We start from the raw sequence: 16,582 nt of genomic DNA on the forward strand, positions 1-16,582 counted from the left end.
CTATGTGTACTATGAGTAGAGGTCAGCAAATTTCACAAAATGTATTTCAAGTCTAATTTGGTTAGCCCTGAAAATTAATGTATGACACGGAGGTCTCCTGTGATTGTATCCCACCCCTTTCAAGCCCATTAACACCAAGACAACATATGGCTGTGGGTAAATGGATAGTAGCCAGTGGTAAAACAGTCTGTTTTGGATTCGTTTATACTTTCTAAAGTTTCTAACATTAAAAAATATACAAAAAATGTCCTTTTTTTTGTGGCAGATGCCTTTTTCTCTGCCGTTTGATCTATAAAAGGGTGACCACCCCTTTGACTCATTAGTGCGGGACGAATCACAAAAGTTTTGGATTTGCTGATGTCAGAATCTTTTGGAAATTTCATAAAAATTTGATTGGTGTAGAATCGATTAAATCCTCTCTGGTAACTCTCTGGTTTCTGAGATTGGTGAGGATTCCGATGGTAGGCGTTTGAAAGAGTCAGAACAGTTATCCACTGAATGGTATATATGTTTTTAAACAAGATATTCCTTAAAAGGTCTATGAGGAGAAAAAGGAGTATGAATATGACTAGTGTTGAGCGAAGCGAAGCATTCAAATTGCTATTCGGTCTGAAGTATAGGAAAATTTCGGTTTGCAGCAAATCCAAATTTCCTCGCGCTTTGTGGTTACGAATCTGTTTTTCCTAAAATGGCGGCTGCATGTGTTACAAAGCAAAACTTTGTAGAGGAGACAAGGCCAGGAATGTGAGATCACCCATAATGCTGTGCAGCCAGCCAGTCTGCAGATGTGATGTCACAGTCTTATAAAACCCTCATCTCGAGTGTTTTCTTTGCCAATGTACTGTGAGTTGAGCATAGGGAGAGACGTGTCAATCACTCATGCGCTAGGGTCAGTGTTACAGAAAACGATTAATAGAAGAATATTATAGAGATAGAGTGCAGGTAGAGTACAAGGAGACTGCAGGGATACTGCAGGAAGAGTGCAAGGAGACTTATTCTGCGTCAGTTTTATTTATTTATTTATTTATTCCTACATCACCTGTAAACTAACATATGTAATTCAATACCAATAAGATAGAAGCCTTTATTTTTCCGGTGCCAGCGTGCCAACCAATACCATCCAGTCTGCATCCCTTATGGGGGGCAGATCTTAATGATGACTATCCTCATCTTTTGGAGACTTTACTTCTTCCAAATCATCCTTCAAAGTCTCCATGTCCTAGAAAAGTTAGCAGGATGTAGAGAGAGGAGGAGCTGGATGTTCCTGATGACATATTCTTATCGATATTAGATGATGTGGAAAAGTAGGAAAAGCAGATGGCAGAAGAAGGACTTCCACTTGTAGGGCAGGAGAGCGCTGGGGTTGGAGAAGTGTGTATGCCAGAGCAGATTAATATTCAGTGTTTACTGTCAAAAACCTGCATAAGATTGCAAGCCAGAACAGCAATAATATGCATATTGTGCCCCCACCTAACCAGCCAGACCCCATACAAGCAACAGCCCCTGTTTAAAGGTGTTGCAAGGCCATTAATAATGAAGAAGGTCTATACAGTGCAGTCTTCATGTGTAGCTGTGTGGCTATGGGTATACCTGATTTATAATGATGCGTGATGAATTAACTCGGAACTAATCAAATTTCTTGGCTAACTTCAACGTTGCCAAATCAAATTTTTCAAAACGTCACTCATCTCTAAATAGGACTGAACATACATCAATGCATGAATGAAGAAAACAGACCATGCAAATTCTTATCATATCACTTAGCTTTTAATGAAAAGTGTAAGATAAAGCCAAGCAGGTGAGGTCCAACGTGGGCACAGGTGAAAGGAATGTCATCGACATATCCCTACGTATCTCTATCAGCTGATGGTGGGTGGCCTCTGCACAGGAACCTACTTCTTGCCCACCTTGACTATACCCTTTGCTGTCCCAACATATATATATATATATATATATATATATATATATATAATGGAAAAAATTGGACAGCACTCCAGACGGTATCTTCGGTAAAGCAGATAAAGTTTAATCACCCATGTGGTGGCAGCAAAAAAGCAACGTTTCGGCTCTACATGAGCCTTTCTCAAGCTTGAGAAAGGCTCATGTAGAGCCGAAACGTTGCTTTTTTGCTGCCACCACATGGGTGATTAAACTTTATCTGCTTTACCGAAGATACCGTCTGGAGTGCTGTCCAATTTTTTCCATTGTCTATTGTGGGTAAGCTCCAGTTGCCATCCTTGGACTCTGCACCCAATTTTTCCATAGGTGGTGCTGCCGGTAGATTTTTATACTTTATATATATATATATATATATATATAGTTAATGAACCCCAAACTGTATGGTATTTTACACCCCTTCTTATCTACATACACAACTCAAATTAAATTAGTATAAACATAATTTTTGGTCAGCTAGGTCACGTGACTGTCCTGTGAAAATCAGAACTGTTGGCAAATATCTCATGGGTTAATGTAATCAGAATGTATTAATATTAATATGCATAATAGACATGGTAATTTTATTTTTTTCCTATTTCAGGGAAACCCCTGTGTGGCTGGGGTACAAGAACTCTATTTTCATCACTTACCTTAGATACACCAGTCAAGTTCAGAAGATAGGACTCTATATTTGACATGTGTGACAAATACAAATTGTACGTCTCTGGGGATTTAAAAACAGGGAGGTCTACTTGAGAACAGCCACATCAGTGCAAATATCATGCTGGTAACTTGCACCTAACACCAAGTGATTGACTTTACGTAATGAGATAGCCTATAAATTGAACCTTTGTTTTGCAGCGTTGACATGTCTAGAGCTTAGAATAAATTTCAGTTTCCTGCTTTAGCTCTTAGCTGCAGCTTAAAATAGCTAAGAGAATTTACATTGAAAGCACAGGACTTAAACCATTCTCCTAGCAAGGTGACAAGCCCTGATCACCTGCAAGCTTTTTATTATTGCTGCAGAAGGCAGAGGAGAAAACTGAAGAGGTGAGTAACATGACTCCATTGCTGTGTGTAAGTGCATGGACTTATAACAAAACTTAACGAAGGAGGGGGGCCGTGAATTAGGAGACCGACAATGTCTTACTGCACTCGCCCTATTCAGAACACATGTATGCTTGACAGGTTGTATTTGTATGTTTATAGGGGCTTGTGACAGCTATTGAATGTGTATGAACAGTGTAACTTATAAAGGCCAGAGACATGGATCTTTCTCATACATTTGTATAATTGGATTTCCATGTATATTGTAGAAGATCGCTAAATTAAACAGCATTAAAAGGAAAAATGCAGACAGCATCTGCAGCAAGCCCCAGAGAAGCTGGTGCAGAGGATGGGAGTGGTAGTGACCCTGATGAAGTGTTGTGTCACTGTGTACTCTCTCAGGTCATTGCTCCCTGGGGATCAGTGCTGTGGAAATGCAGTTTGAAGAATGAGGCCAAAAGTGAACAGTCTCTTTCTACTACGTGCAAAGTATAACTTCAGTTACTGTACATTCAATAGTAGTGGATTCAAAGTGCAATTTCGGACACCAGTAAAGAAGTATAGAGGCAGGTTGGATGGCTGCATTTGTTGGTGTAGATGTCTACTATCAGGTCTAAACTTGTATTGTAACTGGCCTATTAGTAGTCTGGGTGATGGGTGTCTGAGCCATAGTCCCTCACCTTACAGCAGTATCTATTATTCAGGTTTTTATCTGTTAACTCTGCTGTCTTGTCTTTCAAGTATTTGCTTGCGGCTGACTTTAGTTGTTATCTCCGGAGAATCTCTTCCAAGAGTAGTAGCTCTGCCATGTGTATTCTCTCTGTCTCTAGACCGGAACTCCCCCTCCTGGCAAGAAGCAGATCCAGCCCACTCCTAATAAAAGGGGAGGATCAGGGTGGTTAGCCCTGTTCCTGACAACCATTAGCCAACCATATCCATAAATTATGACCAAAACATGAAGAATGCATAATATTACAATAATTGCAGATACCCTCAGTATAAATAACAGTAAATGACTAAAAATACAAATCTGTCACAAAATTCTCATCACAATTCAGTGATCTTTACATTCCCTAAAGACTTCTGTGTAGGGGATGTGTAGCATAGGAATTGCAAACTATTGAGCCCATGACCAAGGCATGGGTAGAAATACTCAAAGGACTGGTCCAGGCATATACACTAGAGGGCCACTGTGCACAAGAAGTGCTGTATGTGACCACTTGTTGCCTAATAACTGGTTTGCTAAGAGCGCAGTGCTCATCAAGGAGCTCCTTTATGGCAAACCTTCCACTAGTCTGCTAATTTGTGTAGTTGGTGGATTGTAATTGTGAGTCATGGGAATCAACACAATTTTTTACAATTAAATCTAGTAGATATAATCCCGCTCTCCTCTCAGCAAGTGAGATTTCCATTCGACTTGTATTATCCCCATAAGCATGGGTATTTGTATGAAATTATTATTAACCATGTTTATAAATTAGAAACCTACGGACTTAAGGATTTATAATATTATAAATGTTATATGGATATGAATTTTGTACTATAATCAATAAAATATAATAAAAAATAAAATAAAAAATCTAGTACATATTAAAGAGTTTGGGTATTTTCTGGTTAGGATGGCAGGATTGCCGTCAATGATGCTTTATTCATATAGCACTTCATGCACATAACCATATTTCAGTCCAAAAACCAACACATTTTTCTCATCCCCATCAATAGAAATGACTATTCTCGTCTGCAATGTGGACTGGAACAGGGTATAATTAATGAAACAATCACATGGATCTGCAAAAAAAATAGATGTGTGCATGGCCTCATGGAAATGAATAGGCCAGAGTGCTATGTGCAATAAATGGGGAAGGAACACAGATAAAAAACAGGAGACATGTTCAATAAAAATGATGTGTTCTACAATCTTAATGGAAGACGCACCCAGAGCTTGTTGGATTGGTGTGCTACGTGGGCTCTCATGTAGATCGTGAGCAGATACTAGATCTCAGATGATTCTTCCCGCCCATACTAATTTCTAGAAGCAGTGATTCATGCTGTAATAGTGTATCATTATTAAGTCTTGTGACAATAGGTAATAGAGCGTGACAGTGCAGAAGACATTTAGATAACATGTTAGTTTTAATATTTTGTGGTGCACTGCAAAAAGATGATTTTAGAACATAGGAGACTTCATTATTAGGTGCCTGTAATTATGGTTTCTCTGCTTATGTCAATGTCAGTTGTATTTTCTAACCTGTTTCCTTTACATTTTTATTGCTTATCTTCATCAGATTTTTTTTTTTAAGATTCAGGACCACTTTATGGGCCAGTTTGTAGAAGCTCCCACTAGGGGCAATGCTCTGTAGGATCTCGTAATCTCTAATGCAGTGTTTCCCAACCAGTGTGCCTCCAGCTGTTGCAAAACTACAACTCCCAGCATGCCCGCACAGCCAAAGGCTGTCCAGGCATGCTGGGAGTTGTAGTTTTGCAACAGCTGGAGGCACACTGGTTGGGAAACGCTGCTCTAATGATGCCGAGCTTGTTGGTAATGTTACTGTTCGAGAAACACTAGATAATAGTGACCACATTATAATTATATTCTCCCTAAACTATAAGAAGCAAACTCTGTCAGGCAGAGCAAAGAAACTAAATTTCAAAAAGGCTAATTTCCCTGGGTTGAGGGCAGAATTTCAGGACATAGATTGGGAGCAGATACTATCACATAATAATATTGAGGATAAATGGGAGAGTTTTAAATCCACATTGAGTAATTGCACTAAAAAATGAATTCTTTTAGTTAACAAGTATAAACAGCTAAAATTAAACCCCCCTGTGGTTTACAGCTACGGTAAAAATGGCAATGAAATACAAAAAAAGGCATTTAAAAAATACAAATCTAAGGGGCAGCTGGAGCGTTTGAAGATTACAAAGGGCTTAATAAAATCTATAAAAAGGAGATAAAATTAACAAAAATACAAAATGAACAGCAGGTAGCAAAAGAGAGCAAAACAAATCCCCAAAAATTCTTTAAATATATAAATGCTAAAAAAAATCTCGGTCTGAGTAGGTAGGTCCACTAAATAATGGTAACAGGGGGGTTGTCACTGAAGATAAAGGAAAAGGCAGAGTTACTAAATGTTTTTTTTTTAGCTCTGTATATACAAAAGAAGAGAAAGGAGCTGATATCTGTAGTGCTGGGGCTGTTAGTACATCCAGGGATATACTCAATTGGCTAACTGTAGATATGGCCCAAGAGAAGTTATTAAATAGGGCAAATGTGAACAAGGCTCCGGGTCCAGATGGATTACACCCAAGAGTGCTTAAAGAGCTCAGTTGAGTCATTGCTGTGCACCTGTTTATAATTTTTAAAGATTCTCATGGTACTGGTACAGTGCCAAGTGATTGGCGCAAGGCAAACGTGGTGCCCGTATTAAAAAAAGGATCAAGGTCCCTCACAGGTAATTATAGACCAGTTAGTTTAACTTCTGTTGTGGGAAAAATGTTGAAGGACTCTTAAGGGACTATATGCAGGAGTATCTGACTGTAAATAATATAAGTGAAAACCAACACGGGTCTACAAAGGACAGAAGTTGTCAGACTAACCTGATTTGTTTTTATGGGGAGGTGAGTAGTAGCCTAGACAGAGGGGCGCTGTGGATGTAGTGTTTCTGGATTTTGCAAAGGCTTTTGATACTATACCTCATAGACGTTTAATAGGTAAAGTAAGGTCTATAGGCTTGGAAAGTATAGTTTGTAATTTGATTGAAAACTGGCTGAAGAACCGTGTCCAGAGAGTTGTGGTCAATGATTCCTAATCAGAATGGTCCCAGGTTATAAGTGGTGTACCCGAAGGTTCAGTGCTGGGCCCTTTATTATAAAATGTATTTATTAATGACTTCGAGGAAGAGATTAATAGCACCATTTCTATTTTTGCAGATGATACTAAGCTATGTAGAACTGTACAGTCTATGGAAGATGTCCATAAACTACAAGCTGACTTGAACACTCTGAGTGATTGAGCATCAACTTGGCAAATGAGGTTCAATGTGGACAAATGTAAAGTTATGCATTTTGGTAGTAATAATCTATGTGCTTCATATGTCCTAGGTGATGTAACACTGGGAGAGTCACTTATAGAGAGATTTGGGTGTCCTTGTGGATGGTAGATTAAATTACAGCATACAATGTCAATCATCTGCTTCTAAGGCCACCAGGATATTGTCATGCATTAAATGAGGCATGGACTCGCAGGGCAGGAATGTAATATTACCACTTTACAAAGCGTTGGTGCGGCCTCATCTGGAATATGCAGTTCCGTTCTGGGCACCAGTACATAGAAAGGACGCACTGCAGCTGGAAAAAGTACAGAGGAGAGTGACTAAACTGATAAGGGGCCTGGAGGGTCTTAGTTATGAAGAAAGATTAAAATAATTGAATTTATTTAGTCTTGAGAAGAGACGTCTAAGGGGGACATAATTAACCTATGCAAATATATAAATGGGCCATACAAATAATACGATGAAAAACTGTTCCATGTAAAATGCACTCAAAAGACAAGGGGGCACTGCCTCCGATTGGAGAGGAAAAAGTTCAGTCTCCAGAAGCGTCAAAACTTCTTTACTGTGAGAACTGTGAAGCTGTGGAATAGACTTCTTCAGGACGTGGTCACAGCAGGAACAGTAGACAGTCTTAAAAAGGGTTTAGATGATTTCTTAAAAGTAAACAACATTAATGCTTATGGAAATGTGTAGAAATCTGAGTCTCACTTCCTTCTGGTATTCGCATCCCCACCTATCCCTTGGTTGAACTTGATGGAAATTCACTGATAAACCAGGCACAATGTCTTATAGGTCTAGCTCAACTGAACATATTGATCCCTTTCACTTAACAATCTGTTGCTTCATTCTGGAGTTAAAGTGATTTTAACCCATATGGAATTGAGCAGTTATGTACACTAAGGATGGTCCCAAGTCACCTGTGCACTGTTGCTCCATCTCCATCCTCTTCCAGCCCATCCCTATCCTTTGTGATGGGTATGCAGGAACCTGACCATGTCAATCACAGTGGCTTGGACCCACCCTCAGTATACACATCCTTAATTTGCATATGGATTAAAAGTACTTTTTTCAGAATGAATCATTAGATCACTAAGTTAAAGGTATCATTACATTCAGCTGAGCTAGTCCTACATCATATTGTGCCAGGTTCCATTTAAATCAATGTGTACCATTGCAGAATATCTCTTAACATGTCATAGACATTGGTGGAGTCCTCCACCTCCAATTACCAGTACAAAGGACCAACAGCGCTCTACAGAGAATCTGAATTGTTATAACATGTGTGAGGATTTCACATGGGGGAAAATAACTGATACAACACTATGGCCAAATCCCATTCATTTAAATGGACCCTTGTTTAAAATATAGTATCCATGATTCTCAGCAATTGAAATCTTTGTGCAGTATTTAATAGATTTAGGGTTTGTGTAGTCCTCAAAACTGACAAAAGCACAAGCTCACAGAGCTTTTTTTCTCTACCCTCTACAAAGTTTAAACGGTTTATACAGATTATTATGTAGGTTGAGTTTCTCTACTAACTGACCTTCTTTACCTTTCCCCTTGGCTCGACATATTCCGATATGTTGAAAATGGAATGTAGAGGGGCACTCCTTATATGGGAACAAAGGGCGGTAGTAAGGATAAAAATATTTGTCCAAATTAAAATTTAATGTAAATAACACGCATCACATATAATAGTCATATAAAAACATACATCAATTAACATCAAAAATAAAATAATATAAAAGGTGGGGTCCTGGTTAGACCTATTGCAGTAAAAAAGTTCAGGGGTTCATGGGACACTGCCCACAGTAGGAATCAGTCCCAACAAATCCACATGCACCTAGATGCAGTTTAAAGGGCGTGTGGTTAGATTAAATCAATTGAGGTAAGGTTACCACACAGTGTCCAGCTTCAGGCCTCCAGAGCAGGGAAATAGATGGTAAGATCAAGTCCTGGAGGAAATAGCAGTAAGCGCTTCTTACCGTAAGCCTTCAGTAGTCTCGCTATAGTGGAGTGGAGTATCAGCCTAGCACAGCTGAACGCGGCGTCCCACGTGGTGCAGAGTCGAAGCGTGACGTCTCACGTGACTCACCAGCTGGAGCTGTAATAGCTGTGGTAGAGTATCTTTTTGTGCTTACAAACACCACCTCAAATGCGAGACTGGTTCTGCGGATCACCCCGACCGGCGTTGTCACTACTCGGTCACTTGTGGTATTGGGGGAAAAAGACTCACTGTCCCGACTTGCCCAAACGCGTTTCAGGGTAAACACCGCTTCCTCAGTGGTGGAGACAGTGAGCTCTGGACAGCTTTTTATATCCTCCCAGGAAGTTCGTCACAGGTGATATTGCCCTAATTAGGACCTCAGGAAAACCCGATGTGGGAATCAGTAGTAATTCATACAAAACATCAGATCCTACAATATTCACAGCATCGATGTAGTGGACATATTAAAATACAGTTATAAAATCAACATAAGAAGACGCATATATCAACCCCTGCATCTTTCAATAGACCTTCATGTGTCCAATCACACACACCCATCTATATGAGGATCTATATAAGGATCCAATATCATGGAAAAATCCCCACATTTACTAACTGAGAATATTTAATTATACATAAAATATCCTATAAATTATTAAAACTTGAGAAACGACAATGCCGATGCGATCACAATATCAATTACAATGAAAACGCATAAAAAACGCACATGCGATCAGGTGCGTTTTTAGTGCGTTTCTGATGCGTTTTTTCCAAAAATGATAAAAATAATAAAATCTACCAATAAAAGGTTAAAATAACATACTAGAAAGTAAATTACATTAAATGAAACTTTAGAAAGAGTATATATTCAAGGGGAAGCAAACATATCCATAGAATTCATATGAAGATCCATATCTCACGGAAAGGGGAGGGGAGCAGGGCAGGGAGGATGGAACAGTGCTGGAAAACACTTCCGATATGTAATAGCGATAGTCCACTGGTGTTTATGCACTATTCCTATACTCTGTGCTGCAGTTTCGCAGCAGTACCGAACTCCCTGTTGCTCAAAAATTCCTCAGTATAAAAACTCCATTTAGGATACAGCGTGCTATCTTTCCCGATATCCTTACTGGTTCCCCTGCTCGAAAAGACCACAGATCCATGCCAATACAAAACCAAGGTTACCTTGTTGTTGATCTTCTTTTCGTGGCCTATACTTTTCCTCATACTGCATGCTTGAATCCAGGGTATATCGGGTCTGGTATCTATACTTTGGACCGGTGGCGGCGCTCTGTTCTAGTAAGTTAAAAGTTCGCACTCATGTGGAGCAGCTAGTGATGTCAGGGAATCAGCGCGGTATCCTAAATAGAGTTTTTATATTACCGATATGTGTGTTACTTTACGAGATGTCCAGCTTTAAAAAAATAAATAAAATAAATGCAAGTGATCAGGTTGACTGTAAATGGGGGGCATTGGTGGTTGAAAGTGTTTACTTTGTTACTGACCCTGCATTGGGTCATTGTGGCTGCCACCATCTGAGACCACCAAGGGTGATCCACATGCATACTATAGTCGCTGTGTTAAACTAAGACAAACAATTATTATAAAAGGATTAAGGAACATTAAAGATGTTCTCGAAGACTTTTATACTGATGACCTATCCTCTAGCCTGTACTCATGGACTCTACCAATGATGACCTATCCTTCTCCCCCAATGTCCTTAGTATCTTATCCGGGGGGGGTTTGACACCCAGGAACCCCGGCAATCAAATGTTTCAGAAGGCAGTGGCGTTCACATTAGCGCCAAGGCCTTCTTGCAGCTTAGCCTAGGCCATATGACGTCACATTCATTGGTCACGTGGCCTAGGGGCAGCTTAGCCTCACTGAAGTGAATGGAGCTGAGTTGCAATACCAGTCACAGCCACCATATAATGTACAGTACTGTGCTTAGTAAGCTGAGAGAAGACCTCAGCGCTACTGCAAACACCAGTGCCTTCTCAACAACTGATCGTCGGGGGTCCCAGGTGTCAGACATCCACCGATCAGATACTGAAGATCTATCCAGAGGATAGGTCCTCATTCTAAAAGTCTTGGAAAAACAGTTTGAATGTTTAGTTTTAAAAACTTTGATGTGAGAGTGGTAATTTTTCTTGGAGCTCAGTTCTCTCACATTCTCCTATATAGCTGACAGCCCGATTGCTCATGTGGCCCAAGATGCTATAAACCTCCACCAAGGTAAAATAATATAATGTTTTTAGATATGAAAAAAGTTAGCCATGGAGCACTCTGGAGTACACAAGATATAACCTTGATATATTGGGACTGCCTCTCTGTAACCTGTAGTGAGCAGTCACTTGTTCCTTGTCTTTGATCCTCGCTAATCCCTCACTATAATGCTGAATACCAGGACAAAATCTGTACGCTGTACTCAATTTTCTTGACTGTTTTACTGTAGCACTAAAACCTGATTCCTCTCCAGGTTTGGCTCTCAGCTCTGTTTATATGCCTGCGGTAAATTTTATTGAAGACGAAAAAAAAAAAAGGAAAACATTCCAGGAATCCTGCAATTCATGAGTATTGGAAAGACCAGAGTCCCTTCAACTGCTGAAAGAGAAATAAATAGTTCCCTATAGAATTCATTTTCATTATATTTGGATGGTAATTGCTGTACATTAAACATGCAGGGCAACGTGTGTTCGGAGTGAAGCACGGTTAATATTCTTATGTTCAAAATATCATAACCAAATAGCCTTGTAAAGAAAAAGAAAAATCTGGATATGAAATCACTGGACTATAAATCAAATCAAATGATTGCTCTGGAAATAGCTCTGCACTTTCTGTTCACTCAGGGTTCTGTAGAGTTTAGTCAGATACCTTTTTATCAAAATGTTGGTAGTGAAAAGTAAACCAGCAATGCCAAGAATCCACCCGTAGATTGCTTGGAAGTTTCTAGAATCCTTGACTTCTTGTTTGGACAACCTATGGTGAAGTAAGAACCCTTGTGTGCAGCAGAACTACAAAAATAGAAAGTCATTTTTCCTACTTTATATACTATACTTAGTACCGAGAAGAGCATTTCTTTCAAGTCTTCTCTGATGTTCTACCCTCGATAAGGTCAAATAGGTTATTTGTGAACCAATTTATGAAAAATATAGCCTAGTGCCAAGCAATTGGCGTCAAAGTCATCTTCAAATGGGGTCCTCTTCTGCAGGAACTTTGAGAGTTGTTATTCTGTCAAGACCAGGTCCACCAGAAAATCTTCTGATATTCTCACAGTCTGGTGTAAACATTATTATGGACATTTGACAAGTTTTAAAAGTGCAGAATTCTAGATGTTTGGAGAGATTTATCAAAACTGGTGCAAGAGAAAAGTTGCCCATAGCCACCAATCAGATTAATGCTTTCATTTTCCAAAGGAGCTCTGAAATATGAAAGGTGAAATGACTTGTGACATCAGTTTTGGTAAATCTACTCCATTGTTTTTAGTTGTCACCTAACTCTCAATCAGGCCTTTATACATTTAGAGATTATTACAAACTGAAGGCCTTAATTTCGCCCTTCCAAAGTAGTGGACGCTTTCTAAATATGACTACCTCTCTGCCACAACCCCCATACTCCACCACATGCAGTTATGGCTGTCATATATTCTATAAGAGAAATAAAAGACATGGTTCTCCATGGTGTACACATTGGGGCACATTTATTAAGACCGGCATTTTAGACTCCTGAAGATACCTCCTGAGGGCTATCAAGCTTCCAACAGATGATCGCTGCCATGTTGATGCAGGTGAATGATCGGGAATGAGCGATGTTAGTAATGGCCCCTTTACACAGGACGACGATCTAGCACAGGGATCAGCAACCTCCGGCACGCCAGCTGTTCAGAAACTACAACTCTCAGAATACTTTATTCAATGCTGTGGGAGTTAAAAGAATAGCCGAGCATGTTTGCATGCTGTGAGTTGTAATTTCACAGCATCTGGAGTGCTGAAGATTACTGATCCCCGATATAGCAGATTGCCGGGAAGGAAGCATTCCTTCCTTCCCAACAATCTGCTGGTTGCTGGTGGAGGAGACCAGTCCATTTACATGCACCGATCTCCTCCAGCTCCTCCAGAGTATGGGTAGGTGCGATCGCTAATGACATCGCTCTTCCCCATACTGTCTCTTTGTTTCCCGGCAGCAGATCGTGTTTACACATCAAAAACTACCACTGGGAAAGAAGGATCTTTTGTGCTGCACAAAAGATACGATTACCCGATGATCGAACGTTTTACTCATTCATCAGCATTTACACCGCCAGATCATCACTAACGAGCATTGCTGGGTGATTGTTTTAATTGTCAGCCTGTGTAAGGAGCCCATAACACTCGCTTGGCCTATCATTGGCCTGTGTACGATGGTCCTAAGATTATTTATCGGGGTCTTTCCGTATGAAGAATGCCATCTTATCTCGTTAGGTAATCTTTTATAAAAGGACACTTGACCAGAATAATTTCCACTTTGAAGATTAATATTCACATGCTTTTTTGCAACGTGCCACCCCCCAGGGCTGATCTTGTCTCAGGTCTATAGGAATGCCGAGTGGTGTGGCATAGTTAATGGTGGAGTTGGAGAATAAATATTGAGTCCAGACCTTGATAAAGTTCAGCAGCTTTACCTGGGTAAACTTGCATCCAGACAATATTCAGGCTTTTGCTTGGTTCCAGGTTTTGCATAAACTGGCAGGCACACTTGATAACTCTGCTTTCTCTCTCTGCTGGGCTGGCAGGCTTGCTTGCTTGCTTTCTCTCAGCTGTACTAAACTCTGCTTGGGTCTAGTTACCCAACTTTTGGTCGGTTTTTCGTATCCCTACTGACTGTTGTCCCCCTACTGACACTTAGTAAGTAAATTAGCAAGGAGTCAGGGTGCTCTATGAGCTACTTCACTTTAGAGAGACTCCTGCTGCAGCCAGAGAACTTTTTCCCCTTGCTGCTACATATTTCATGTCTTCTCAGCTCCACTATCAAGTCTAAACTGGAATTAACTAGAACTGCAACCCCTCCCTTTGGTAGGAAAGAGGACTGGCCCACTTCTGCCCAAAACGGGGGGAATGGAATGGTAAGTTCCATTCTGTCTAAAGATAGATCTGCCATAAGCGCTGCCACCTGCTGGTCAACCAGGCATATTACATGAACATAACAGTTTCATAACAATATTATTAATGCACGACGTGAAGGACCTGGAAATAAATACACAGCTGACATTTATGTTAACCATTAGAGACAGTAGCAGAGTGCAGAAATGGTATTACCACTCCGGGGTATTACATTATGACCATTTAATGATTTATTGAGGAACAGGACATTTCAATACAAAGTCTGAGATTGTGTTGTTTACAGTGTAATGAATCCCAATAGTCAGATACACAAATCCCAGACACACATCTAACGTCAGTCTGCAACCTCCATCAAAGTAACTCATTTATAACATGATCAGAAAGATGAATTATTATATCCTATATCCCTGATACCATCATTACCGGTTCTTTACAAGAGACATGGATTGCAGTTGTCGTTTCCCATGCCATGAGAAAATAAATGTGTAAAAAAAATCTGGAAAAAGAAAAGAAAATACAAAAACCTCTTGACTCTTAAGTTCACAGTCAAACCATTAAGAACATGCTGTGCAAAAAATTACAGGTATATGAAAGCATTAATCATTATACTTAGCTGCTGCCATAGTGCGGGTTTATACCTTTGTGCTCTGTGGAAGGTGGTTTTAATTCCTGATGGTCTTTGTTGGCAGTGAATCTGAGCTGCAGTAATTTAACAGGAAGGGTGCGTTATACAATGAGGAGCAGCGCCGTGCATTACTGAGATGGGCAGAAGACCGCAGGGGCACAATTAACACTATGGCCCTACATTCTTCCAGCTAATCACCTGGCAACAGCTATACATTACGTGGAGACAGGGAAGTTACAAAGTCATAAACAGCGGTATAATATAATATATACAGTATATAGCTTGTGGCAGAACATAAAAACATAACATAAATAACATAGAACATCCTTTAGAATTTACTATCTATCTATCTATCTATCTATCTATCTATCTATCTATCTATCTATCTATCTATCTCATCTGTGTCTATCTATCCATCTTTATCCGTGTCTATCTATCTACCTATCTCTGTATCTATTATCATGTATCTGTTAGTCTGCATTATTCAGCCATACGCACAGTTCCAGCTCTGCTTCATGGATTCTTCTCCATAAAAGTCACAGAGCAGGGATGAGATGTTCTGCATATGGGTGACATTTCCATTCCTTCTCCACTTAATCTGCTTACTGCGCTAAAGACTTTTTCCCTTTTTTACGTACAGTATCTCCCCTCTCTCTTTTAATATAATCATATTAGCCCACATTTACTAAAGAGCTTCTGTCAGTTTTTCACATGACCTGGTAAATTTGACAAGTAACAAGAAAATTGGACATACAGTTTAAGTACAGTTACCAAGAGTCCTGGGAAGCAGGCTGAAAGGGGACAGAGTGGGGGTGGGGGCAAACCACCAAAGGCCCACCGAGGAGGAGGCTACCAAGTGCACACAGATGCTGACGTGTTCCCTTACCGCTGCAGACCCAGCCCCAGACTCCAGGTTGCACTGGGCTTGCTCCAATTTGTAGGGCCACCCACCCCGACAATGCACACAATTTTCACTGTGTGCATTGCCAGAGTGGGCGGCCCCAGAACATGGAGCAGGCCCAGTCCACAGTGCCCACAGTGCCCAGTCTTAATGTCCTGATGCTAGCTAGCTTCAGACAGTTCTGTGCGGGGCTCCCACCTGGCACCACCTCCTTCCGTTTCCCAACCTGCTGCCACCAGAAGAGGAGGATAACACAACTGCAGCATGGCAAGGAGGAGGAGGTGACAGCAGTTTGGAGTCCTGTGGAACAGGCATAGGCCACTACAGGTAACATTTACTAAATTATCTGTACTCAGAGAGCTATCACTATGTTATCTGTGGTGTTGCATAGGACTGCAGATAACATCTACTACATGATCTGTACTCAGAGAGTTATCACTGTGTTATCTGTGGTGTTACATAGGACTGCAGGTAACATCTACTACATGATCTGTACTCAGAGAGTTATCACTGTGTTATCTGTGGTGTTACATAGGACTGCAGGTAACATCTACTACATGATCTGTACTCAGAGAGTTATCATTGTGTTATCTGTGGTGTTACATAGGACTGCAGGAGACATCTACTGCATTATCTGTACTCAGAGTTATCACTGTGTTATCTGTGGTGTTACATAGGACTGCAGGTAACATCTACTACATTAGGCTACTTTCACACTTGCATTTGGTGCGGATCCATCATGGATCTGCACAAACTGTTCCGCTTAGATAATACAACTGCATGCATCAGTTCAGAACGGATCTGTTTGTATTATCTGTAACATAGCCAAGACGGATCCGTCTTGAACACCATTGAAAGTCAATGGGGGACGGATCAATTTTCTATTGTGCCAGATTGTGTCAGTGAAAACGGATCCATCCCCATTGACTTACA

At 40.4% G+C, this 16,582-nt stretch overlaps 1 protein-coding gene across 4 annotated transcripts in view; it reads left to right on the forward strand.

Moving 5' to 3' along the window:
• HDAC9 (histone deacetylase 9) overlaps nt 1-16,582 on the forward strand; it is a 503,853-nt gene that overhangs the window by 319,844 nt on the left and 167,427 nt on the right. The window contains exon 1 of one of the 4 annotated variants that reach the window (XM_044293918.1): nt 2,930-2,988. The exons of the other annotated variants lie outside the window; for them this stretch is intronic. The gene's annotated coding sequence lies outside the window, so the exon portion shown is untranslated. Of the gene's footprint in view, nt 1-2,929; nt 2,989-16,582 lie in introns of those variants that run through there. 4 annotated transcript variants of the gene reach the window in all.

This window comes from Bufo gargarizans, chromosome 5 (assembly GCF_014858855.1).
Source record: "Bufo gargarizans isolate SCDJY-AF-19 chromosome 5, ASM1485885v1, whole genome shotgun sequence".
Lineage (NCBI taxonomy): Eukaryota > Metazoa > Chordata > Amphibia > Anura > Bufonidae > Bufo > Bufo gargarizans.